Source organism: Poecilia formosa, unplaced genomic scaffold, assembly GCF_000485575.1.
Source record: "Poecilia formosa unplaced genomic scaffold, Poecilia_formosa-5.1.2 Scaffold385, whole genome shotgun sequence".
NCBI classification, from domain to species: domain Eukaryota; kingdom Metazoa; phylum Chordata; class Actinopteri; order Cyprinodontiformes; family Poeciliidae; genus Poecilia; species Poecilia formosa.
The window spans coordinates 371,001-382,976 of NW_006800324.1; the positions used below are offsets into that span (position 1 = coordinate 371,001).

An 11,976-nucleotide genomic window follows, 5' to 3' on the forward strand; every position below is an offset into this window, starting at 1 on the left:
ATAACATGGGAAAATGTCTTGTTATAAGTTAAATAATCTATCAATGGAACAAGTACTTTTTAAATCAATACTAAGGAATTATTGATGTAAAAAAAGCTTCGATATCTTGCTGAAAAGTCACATTTAAATTCATTCAAGTGTACCAAGTTATTGGCACTAAAAATTAGACACAATTACTTGGTAAGATGTGTTTTTACATCTAAAAAGCTTCAGAACCGCTTCAACAGATTGGAGTTTCTGAAGGAATATGTCACACCGTGTTCTACTTTTGTCCCAAAAACACTGAGTCAAGGTGGCTCATGGGAACCCTCAGCCTCCCTTCCTGGCCCTGAACTCCCTAATTTGGCCAATATGCAGGTAATATGTGAGGTCACAACATCTCAATTATCACACCTCCTGTCAGAGGCTCCCGATTCCTCCCTCCCCTTCCCCAACATGCCCCTCACCCCTCCCGCCGTGACTTTTATTGCTTCATTAGTATGCTCCACATGCTCCAGTGCACACCCACACTTGCACGAGCCTTCAGACCTTAACTACTTTTGGCAGATCAGCACGTGATGAGGTGATGATGTGGGACGGTTTCCTTTTAAAAGCCCACCTACGGTCCTTGCCGCTGAGGCATATTTTTATTACCAAATTATGGAAAACATGCAGTGGAAGTCATTATTAAGTGCTGTGAAAAAATATTTGCCACCTTAGAGATTTCTTCTGTTTGAGATCCACACATCTTTTGGGCCAACAAGAAAATTTTAAATGACAATTAGATCTATTTTGAGGAGGAGGGGGACTATCCAAACCCACCTAGTTCTGTGAAAAATAACTACAAATTGAATAAATAAGTTCAATTTCAGCACTGGCAGGTCTGTGGAATTAAAAAAATCTCTTAAACTGAAAAACTCAGAAGCAAAGTTACAAAAGAACTTCGCCAAATCAAGAAAAGAAGATGCAATGTAATGTTCTCAACAATGGCCGACCTACCTGAATTACTCTAAAAACACAATGGTGACTCTACCAGGAGATTACAAAAGATCAACAACTCAAACATTGCTGACCTAAAGGAAAAGGACTGGGCAAGAATGGACAATGGTCCAAAGCACAAAAGCAAGCACACCTCTAAATACTTAAGGAAAAGCATGGAGATTTTGGAGATGCCTAGTTAAAGTCTGGTCATTTTGACTGAGATACAGATTGAAATGCTTCCCAGTGTAGTTGAACTAAAAATCTTCAGCAAAGAAGATTGGGTGAAAATACATCCACAGTTAATTAAAAGACCAATTGCTAAGACTTCTTGGACCATGACTAGTCTGGCCATTGACTTTCCTAGCAATCGAATAGAATTTAAAACTTTAAGAGTCCAGCAAACAATCACTTCTCAATAGTGAAGAGTCCAGAGCCTCTGGACGAAGCAAAACATAAAACTAGTGGCTGATATTTACCAGGATAACTAGTTATTAAAGTGAAAGCAACCCCCAAATAAACTTTCCTGCTGATAAATTCAACAAATAAGCAGTTTAGGGAACTAGCTTTATGATTCTGTGAAAATTTAGAAATTTCTGTGCAAATATGTTCAGTGATATTTCAGCTAAAACCATCTCACTACTGATTGATTTTCTTGGCTCCACCCACTTTGGTTGAATTTTTCAGTATTTGCGAATGGTGAGGTTATGCTTTTACAGGAGGATTAGTTACACTTTAAGTTAATGGGGGAGTTACTTTTCACGTTGGGGCAGATTCCCAGCAGATGAACATAGCATCCGCAGTGACAAGAGGGATGGTCCTGTCTGTCATGACGACACTCTATAGAGGAGCCGGTTGAGGTGGCTCAGGTATCTGGTTGGGATTCCTTTTTAGTGAGGTATTAGTGGCACATCCCACCAGTAGGAGACCCAGAAGAAGACCCAGGAAGGACTATGTTTCTTGGCTGGCCTGGGAACACTTTGGGATTCCCTCAGAGGAGCAGGACCAAGTGGCTGGGAGAGGGAAGTCTGGGCCTCTCTGCTGCCTCTGCATCCCGACCCTGGACTTAACAGAAGATGGATGGATGAATGGATAGCACAGGATTGGTCTTCATTGCTTTTGTTCTTTAAAAAAATGAACCTTGCCCTAACCCAAACCCTACACACTTGAATTAAATGACTGAACTGCATCACTCAGTCAAGCTCTACAGAGCTGGACCAATATTGGAGCCAGGTGTGTTGAAGCGGAGAGACAGAAGTTGCAGGACATCGACCCTTGAGGAATGCAGTTTAAGACCACTGCCTTACACCAAAAGCCTAAATCAGACTGGTTCAACATAATAAACAGTATTTGGATTTGTCATCTGGTCCCATCAATCGGCAATTGACGCTTTGACACATTTTTTGATCAGGTCTTGAAAAGTATTGACAGTCCTCCCACCTGCCACAGTCCTTACCTGACACGGATCATTCACCTTGCACCCCCCTACCGTCTCGTGCACCTGCTCTCCTGCAGATATGTCTGATGGGATGCATGCAAGCGTCTTGTATTTCCTGTCACACAACCATCCATCCTGCAGCTAAGCAGGAATGTCCAAGGTGTGTTTGGATAGCGTCCGTGTTTGTGTGCATTGAGAGAGTACTGGTGGAGAAGGGGAAGGAGGAGGAAAGGAGGGCGCTCAGTGTTGAGAATAAGACCCCAGAAAATGCTCATTAGAGTTGACCTTGGCACTTGGAGCGGGCGTTTGATGGATCGGGTACAGGGCCAAACAAGCCCCCGGGGAGCCATGATCTTATCTCTTATTGTACACACATGCACACACACCTTTCTGCGGCTGACCCTCCCTGCCTGCCTGCTCGCTCGCTCACACTCCTCTGCTCTACACGCATCACAGGCAGAATAAATCTGTGTCTGACAACACAGGGGAAAAAAGAAAGAGAGAGGGGTAGAGAGGCCTTGGGGAGTACGGGGAGAAAGAGAAGAGAGAAAACATACAGAGGGCCGAGGAAAACCAATAGCTCACCGAGGTGTCATTACCTGCATAAGTCCGATGTGTGTGTGCTTTGAAAAAATTTAATCTGGAAGGCATTTGGTGCATTAAAAATGGAGGAATTGGCTAAGTGGGGAAGGAAATGAGGAAGAAAAAGAGGGTGAGATTAAAGGTGAGACTCTTGGGTGTCTCTGCTGCACCTTAGCGGTTTGTTCTGTCCTTCTTTACCATGACACACAAACACACACACACACACACACACACACACTTCCTGCCAACGCCAGCCAGGAGGACACACCAAACACAAAGAGACATGAGGCAACATCCACCTCCAGGATGGCAAAGTTTCTCTCCCACCACCACCAACCCACCCACCGCCTATTCACAGGGGTGGCATCACAGGCTTGTGAGGTCTTTGTGCTCCTCTTCTTCTGCTGCTGTGCCACGGGGAGAAAGTGACACTCTGAAGTCTTAATTGAGGTTTACCTGGCTGTTTTTCTCCCCCTTCCGTGTTGTTGTGCAATAAAGTGTGCTTTTAAACTTTATAATCAAGCCCACAGGGTTTACAGTGCGGCGCGCAGGAAAAAGAAGGCGACGGAGAGCCTGTGATGACATTACAAACACGGCTGTTTACCGGGCTGCTAGCAGCGGTGAAACAACAACAACAAAACTCTGCCACATTCTCGCTGTCACTCAGCATTCCTCTAAACAAACCGCTGAGCGCGCCAAGAAAAAGGAATCTGAGTTGAATGCGACTATTTACTAAATCTTTGGGCACGTTTGAATGGCTTCTTCTCTTTTTCCCTTTGCACTCGGTCCCTCTCTTTCACATCGTTCGTGTCTGTCAGTCTGTCTTTGCTGAGATCTATGGAGGGACTGTGAGACTGATGTCTCAGCTCCTCCAGGATCCCAGCAGGAACGCCTTTTGACAGTTGCAGGAGCAGCAGGATTGAGCCCAAAGATGTTGCTGTAATTGCACCTGGTTGCGTCATGAAAAAGTAATAATTTGCTGTCAAGGACGTCAGAGTGTCAGCGTTCGGCAGGAGTTGATAAGGTATTGACTGCCTCTAGAGTCCTCACTCACTCACTCTCACTCAGACTCTTTCATAAAGTTGACTCCCAGAGAAAGAGGGAGACAGGAGAGATTTGGGGGGAGGAAGAAGGTAATGGAAGAGTTTGAAAGGAGAGCGGGGGGGTTAAAAGGACGGAAAGAGGGAAAAAAAGAGCAACCAAAAAATAGGCTAAAGACAGTCAAACTGCACAGCCTGAGCTCCGGGATGTTAATTGCAGCCTATCTGCTACTTCGTGAACCATGTTCATTTATAATACATGTGCGGAGAACTTTAAATTATACATACGTGCGATCAACAAGCTGAAGCAGCACGGCCTGGTCGCCATAAGTTGAATAATACACAATTAGCTCCTGGCTCAACCGTGCTTTTAGTTTGATTGCTGTCAAAGAGGTCAGAAATCACAGCTGCAAAGAAAATTTAAAAACAGCAATGTCTGCAACTTCTGGTTGCTACTTAACCCATCAACCCTGATCTTAAGAGCGATCACAGAGACTCATGGGAAGCCCCGGCCTGTTGTGCTGAAGATGAACACACTGGTATCTACAGAAAGGGTTGGAGTTGGATTTGATTTATGGCTGTCTCAGTGACACTGCATTATTTTTGAAAGACTGACATGCTGGAGTAAGAATCAGTCAAACTTCTTGTTGTCTCGATTTGAGCATTGGAACTTTTGATTAGTAATCCATGATTTAGTCTTTGCCTAAGGCATAAATACAATGTGACACAGAGGGCAATTTGTCTTAGTCCCTCACCAAAAGGGTAAAGATGAGATAACGCACCACTGAAGAAAGCCAGGCCAGTGTTGACTTTCATAAGTCATGGAATGGTTATAAAGAAACGGCTCAATTAAAGTTGCCTTAAGAAGTTTTAAGCAACTGGAACGCAGATAAATAAAACTAGAAAAAGACCAAAACTTATCTGAAGGAATCCAAGGACTGGTAAGTCGGAGGGTCACCAAGTTACCATAGTAACAATCTATCCCATTTTGACAAATGTGAACATCTGTTCATGCAGAGTTGTTGCCTATCACTCTGGACAGGTTGTCAGCCTATCTTAGGCATTATAATGTCATTCCCTCATCAAAAACATGCCTGGAGTGCTGTCTTGATTCTTTAATGCATGTTTGAGGAATCCTAAAATCTCCCATGGCGGCAATTCTGGGGTGCCTAAATGTGTCCTCATAAACACCGCCTCCTTTTCTGGTTCATTTGGGGAGGTGTGAATGTGTAATCAAACTGACGCAGTCCAAAAAAGCAGACTACGATCTGCCTACAAACTAAGGTCTCAGTTTGATTAAAGTGAACTACGGTGCGGTTTGAATGCCAAGCAAACCAGAGATCGCTCCAAAAGCAGGAAGTGGAGTACAGCGCAGGGAATTCTGGGTAAATACAAGCAAAACAAATGTACGAGTCTAGTGCTTGCGGGAAAAATGAGTCGTGATCTTTTGCCAAAGACAACTGCTAAAATCTGACACTACTTCATTTCTGTTTACATTTTGTGAAGAAGGAAGTTGTGTAGTGTTTTCTTTTTGTGTCATTTCCTTTAGTTGTTCTTGGTGCAGCGCCACCACAGGCAAGGAGGGGAACCCGTTTTTCACAATTTGTTTCATTTGACACAGTGCAGTTTGAAGGTGAACTGTATAAGCTGAAAATGTAGCAAATGTTGCAACTTTGGTCCTCAGTCGAACCGAGACTTCTGGACGATAATCAACGATAATCAACCTAAACGTAGCAACTTCTTCTGGACGCTTAACCATGGCCACAGCAGATGGGAAGTTATGTTGGATGCCCAGGCAGCTCTTCAAGTTAGTCTCTACATGTGCCTTTTAAAATGAGCTTTTCAGAAGATCCTTGCAAGCGGATGGATGGATGATGGATGGTTGGACTACCATAAAACCCTACTTTGCATTTAGCTTTGATGTTCAAATCGTAGGTTTAGTATTTTTGATTGCTTGAGATCTTTACAGCAAGTCCTTCAAATGCCAACTCGGTTAGAAAGGCTCACAAAGGCTTCCTTGATTTAGGCATGACATCATCTTCTGCAATCTAAAGCGCACGGTTCATTTTCAGGAGAATCTCTCTGATCTTTGACCTGCTGCTCTGTCTTTGATCTCAAACGTAGCTGTCTGAAGTGGGTTGGTGCCCCGGGCCTGAGCTTTTATATCAAAACTTCCCTTCTGTCTCACTCCTCTTGAAGCCGTACAGGCCATACCTCGTCACAGGTAGATAAAAAAAGAAAAAACTGATAATGGTGTGCTTGACAGCTGCAGCTTGCCTCACATCTCAAAAAACACCTGCTTCAGTCTCCTCGAATGCGCATTTTTTTTGTTTACAGGGGAAGCCCTCCATTTTCAGACGCAAAGCAAACTGATACAGCAATGCAGTGGTTATCTCTCCTCATTGTTGCTTAATGAACCGTCAATGGAGCAGCTTGGGCCGGCTTATAGACTTCTCATTGTTGCGGCAGGGGCTCCCAGGGTTGATATATTCAGCGTTAGGGTCAGGATTTGTGGAGCTAGAGTGGGAATCCTTGGGATAGTTCTCAGAGAACTAAAAGGCCAGTTAATCAGCTCTCCCTTCATGATCTCCCGGGCTGTTCATCTTCCCATGGATGAGTTCTATCACTCCTTTTTACCACCAGCCTTCTTGTGCTTTCTCTGCCTTTCTTCTGCTGTGTTTATGTTTGGGATTTGCCCAAGTGGCCCCCGGGATCGGTTGACCTGACCCCCGGCTCAGCGAAGAATGGTTCGAGTCTTAGCAGAAAGCCTCTCCTACATTTTAATCACGGCTCTCTGGTTTTTCTTCTACTGCAGCCACGCACACAGAAGCAGAAACTTAGCACCTCTTCCTTTCACAAGCGCAGTCGTAGTTCTGATTAGTCTCTATCACCTGGAATTTTATTTCTCCTGGATCACCTTGCATAAAATAATTCCCCCTGGATATCAGGTGCCACCTCCCCTCCCTACCTCCTTCCTGTGCGGGTTGTCAGCCAAAGTGATTGCCTACCTCTCTTCCTCCCCCCTCGGTGGCATTTAGCTGCTCTCATTTGCATATACATGCCCTCGCTGTGCGGCCTGTGGGCTGGCGGGATTGATCAGCAATGCCACGCCATGTTTTATTACTTGTCAGCCAGAGAGATGGGTACAGCACCGCAGAACGCACACGTCTGGCGGGTTTGGAGTGTTCAGTGTCGGCTGTGATGGGCAAATAAAACACACACTCAGTGAGCTCATGCTTCATCTCAGGATTCTGACACTTCTACAAATACTCGTTTACACAAGAGGCCTGTTTAGAAAGGTAGAGGAAAACACACAGATCATCTCTGACTCCCAGTTGGGAGTCTTTGCTTCAAAATATGCACACTCCTCCTCAGCGAGGCTTGTGTTTACAATCATACAGTTCTAGTAAAGGAAAGCACGCTCTCTATCAGTTGTAGCCCTGCACCAATGAGAACAATAATGCTGGATCTAAAATCTTTTAAAACCAACTTAAATTGTGCAAAAGTACGAATTGTTGGGAAAGGATTTTGGCTCACTTTTCTTTACAAAGTTGCTTCATTTCATGAAGGCTTTTAAACACAATTTGCTGCCTTTCGTTTTCAGTTTTGCTGTACATTAGCTGCCATGTTTGGGATTGTTACCCTGAGGATGACCCTGTTTGATTGGTGGCCTCACATTTGTCTCTAGAAATACTTAGGATACCAAGACATTGATGGTTGGTCCAATGACTATCTGGGACTTTTGGCTGAAAAACAAGTCCGCAGGATTACCCTTCCATCGCCTTGCTTGATATTTGGTATAAAGTGTGCTAATTTGCCGTGCTAAGTATTTGTCAAATATATAACCCATACCCAAAATATCTACTTTGGTTTTAGCTATCAAAGACATTGTTCCAGAGAACAATGCATAACTTCTTCTGCAATATTCATTGTAGAGAGAAGACTTACTGCTGGGTACTCCTTCCAAACAAGCCATACTTTTCAGTCTTTTTCATATTACTCTGCTATAATCTCTTACATTAACCAGCTAACTGTGGCCTGTAGAGTCTGAGCTAGAACGATTGGGTTGCTTGTAATTTCTCTGAGCATTGCATGCCCTCATCTGAGTGTTTCCCTGAAGAACAATGGACTTCAAATCGCTTGGAAAAGGTCTTACAAGGTCTTCTATGTTTGATAGGCAGAAACAATTCATTCTGAAAATGTCTGTTATCTCTTTGTCTTGACATTGAGTTAAAACACACCTGTATGCTGCAGGCAAACCAAATCCTGCTTTTAAAGTGGCGATCACGCTTGCTGATAAGGGACAAATCAAATCTATTTGATTGACAGCACCTGATATGTTTAAGAGCAATGAAAGAATGTGTTGGGTACGCTCAAAGTTAGCTTAGAGTCTGGTAAAGACCACCTAATAATAGAAAACAGATTTCAAAGAAGGTGTATTTTCTTGTTACCGTGACTGTATGTCCTCAGAGTCTGAGCTTTCATCCCCTCAAATTACGTTCAGATCTGACGGATATTAATATGCAAAACAGGGAGGATGCTGAACAAAATGCTGATAATTAAGCGAAGATGTTCTGGGTTGAATCGCGCTTAAGAGCGTGCATGTGGGACCCAGCACATGGTAGGCCATATGTCTCTGCGCAGTTAGCTCTATCCTTTGGGGTGAAGGGGGGGTTGGGGCCTGTTTCCACTCAGGCGCAGTACAAATGAAGCCTGGGAGACTTGAACTGTAGTCTCGCCATGTTTTTATAGAGTCATCAGAGAGGAAAAACTGCAGTTCTTGCTCCGGTTTTGTCAAACTTGTAAGTTTCAGACGACTCAGACGCACGGGTCACAGGCGATCTCCTCATTCTGGCCTCACCGGTGTCACTTTCATGATAAGCCGCGCTGTATTCCACAAAGCTGGAATACCAGGTCCCTTTCCCACCTGCTCCTCTGCCTCTTCTTCCCCTCGGCTGATCTCTCCTTCCATCCCCAGAGGGGAGTGAGGGAAGCGGGGAGGATTTTCCGGGATGCCGGGGGCGACAGGCTCTCTGCGCCATCCACTTACACAAACGGCAGGATCAGCGCTCCACACAAGAATAATTAGAAGATAATGGGTAGTAATGCGGCCCGATCTGTCCCGATTATCTCCTGGCACCGATCGGCACAGCGCCATCTGGTGCCAGATCTCAGGGCAGCGGCTGCTCTGCCACATGAAAAGAAGGTGGGCTTAGACTTTAATCTCGCACCCCGTTCTGTTATTGACTGTCTGTGTTCACAACTGAGCGAGTGTGTGTCAGTCTGGCCCTGCGAGATGGTTGATACACATCACAGGGAGGGAAAAAATGTGAGATTGCATTTATATTACATGTGGGGGTGACAGCCGGTGTTGCCGAGCGTCTTGGTGATCGACAGTGAAGCAGAGTGTTGCCGAGAGGGTGGTGTGAGTTTTCTGCACAGCTCCTTTTGCACGGACAAGTGTCTGTCACGCCGGGGGGCTCCATCTTTCAGCTTAACTCCCATCCTCACCAGCCTCTCTCCCACAACTCTGCGCCAATTCAATATGACAGTGGATTGTGTGGCCAGTGTGGCCCGAGGTTTAGCGCCTTAAAGCGCTTGTGTGCTTTGTGTTTACAGACGCTTTAAGTTCCCAGCAGAATTCAAAAGCCCCCCACCAAACCCGCACCTTTTGCACAAACCGCGCGGCCTAATTCTCGTAATGCCCCCCGCTTTTATCTGTGATGCTGAGCACAGGCACACAGCCCTATCAAATTATCCCATCACGTATGCAGCAGACAGCCTGAGCCTGAGCGTAGGAGAAGTTGTGGAGCAAAAAAGCTTTGAGTTGTTCAGCAGTATTTGTGTCTGATGTAGATCTACAAGCCTCAAGTGACTAGAGCTAAAGCAGACAAAAATCTCATCAGTGTTTGTGGCTGTAATAATTGATTGTTCACCAGAAAAGTCTTTCATCGCACAAACTCCAAGCAGTTCATTCCAGCTTGAATGGATCATCAGATTGTTTGAATTTCGTCAGTTTTACATTATTTCTTACTTTCTTTTGAACTCTAGTAAGCTCTGTAGAACACCAAAATGGATTAGACAATAGCTTTTACACCAAGTCATAGAAAGGTTGATTATATTTCTACTATACAGTAGAAACCAAGTGTTTACATACACACATACACAAAACATTTTTTCTTAGTATCGTTAAATCAAACTTAGTCTTTTTTACATCACTTACTAAATTTCTTTCCGTTTGGTGAATTTACGAATAATCAGTCCATCTTGCATATCTTTGTAGGATCACAGGGGCTTGGTTGCAAGAATATAAGGAGAAAAAAATGGTTTTAGTTGATTTAAAAAAAAAACTTTCTTTAAATCCATAAGTTTATGTTAAAGGTGGCCTATTGTTCTTCATTGTACAGGTTAGGATACATCTATGGGCTACACGGATCATATTTATTACATTTTTTTCCACAGTGTCATTGTTGGAAATCAGATTTCAGTCTGGTTTTGAGCTGTTTTAGGGCCTCTTAACACTTTAAATCCAAATAAATTGCTGCTTACCCACGTGCCTTCAAATCAACGTTTACAAACACGTGAAAATGCCTGCAAACAAATGCTGAATTATTTAATCATGCATCTTTGAAAAGCAAAAGTGGAGCCTCCTGCACAACCAACAAGAATGCAGCAAGTGGTTTCTGGATAGTAAGTCAACAAAACATTTGTCTTTTCCGGCAGCCTTTGTACAGCGGTTAAAACCAGCTGACCAAACGTGCTGGACCTGTGCTCAGCTGGGGTTGCTAGATAACGAACTGGGCTTCAGTGGTGTTGCTAGGCAACAGGCAGTCCCTTCTGATTTGCGACATTACATTCTGAAGTTTTTTGAAATGGCTCTCTTACCAGATACCAAAAACTTTAACTTCTTACCCAAAAAATGATTAGATGTCTTATTTTTCTTTTTTCTCCAAAAGCAACATAAATCACAGATTACAGTTTGTAAATTCACTCAGGAACATATATTTATATTGAAATATATTTGGCTTCATTAAACTTACTGCCAGGAGCAATATTTGTCTTTAATGTAACATTGAACCTCCCAGCTAAACCCAGCCAGTAACTTATTTCTTTGATCCAGAGTTGATGCTTGGTCCTGGGTGGGAGCTTAGATTTATGCATCCAAACACTAAAGCTGGTCAGACAGACACTTGTTCCCTCCTCTATCTTCTCTGTGTAACGATGGGCTGAGACTTCTTCAACAGAGAGCGATATGGAGCTGGACATTTGTTCTGTCTGCTAGCCGAACGCCTTGGATCCAGAAAGCAGCGGACTGTCATTCCAGTCAGATAAGACGTGGGAAAGTTCTGCGCTGTACTCCCCTTGGGAATGGGACGCCACAATCTGCCAGTCCAGAACTGGACAAGAACAGATGTACTGGAGAGAACATCAAATGTCAAACTTATGTTTTTATCTCTTTTCTTCATAGAAATTGCACAAAGTCTGGTTAACTTTTAGACCTTAATACAATAAAAAACAAAACTGATTTAGATCACTGCAGACATTTATTATACATTAAATAGATTTTGTAGTATATAACTTTCATAAAAAATATTTTATTTACATATTTGTTGAAACTGTCACTGTGTCATGACAGTATAACGAGACAGTTAGTCAGTTAAAAAAATCGAGCTCCTCTGCCTTCTCCCAGGAGCTTTCTAGTGAGCTCCCAGTGCTTACTAACAACCAATCAGAGCCAGAAGTGGGGTTTGGGGTCAAACTTGTGTTTAAAACCATAAAACAAAAACTTTGTTGTTTTGGGATTTTACTGCTAATGCTAATATAGCAATGACATAGTAAATCATACCCAGATTCTAGTTGAGTGCTAAAACAACTCAAACGTATCTTACATTAGCTTACATTGTTGCACTTAGTCATGGTAATGTTGATTTTTTTAATAGTGGCTCATTATTCTTCAGA

The 11,976-nt window shown here is 43.5% G+C and overlaps 2 long non-coding RNA genes across 2 annotated transcripts in view; one reads left to right on the forward strand and one right to left on the reverse strand.

Annotated features, from left to right (window-relative positions):
• Nucleotides 1-6,294, reverse strand: part of LOC107833441 (uncharacterized) — a 23,085-nt gene extending 16,791 nt beyond the window's left edge. Inside the window, exon 1 of the long non-coding RNA XR_001659190.1 lies at nt 6,282-6,294. This is a non-coding gene — a long non-coding RNA (uncharacterized LOC107833441). The remainder of the gene's footprint in view (nt 1-6,281) is intronic.
• The window catches only part of LOC107833442 (uncharacterized), a 49,567-nt gene that overhangs the window by 19,501 nt on the left and 18,090 nt on the right, over nt 1-11,976 (forward strand). The gene's annotated exons all lie outside the window — the stretch shown is intronic.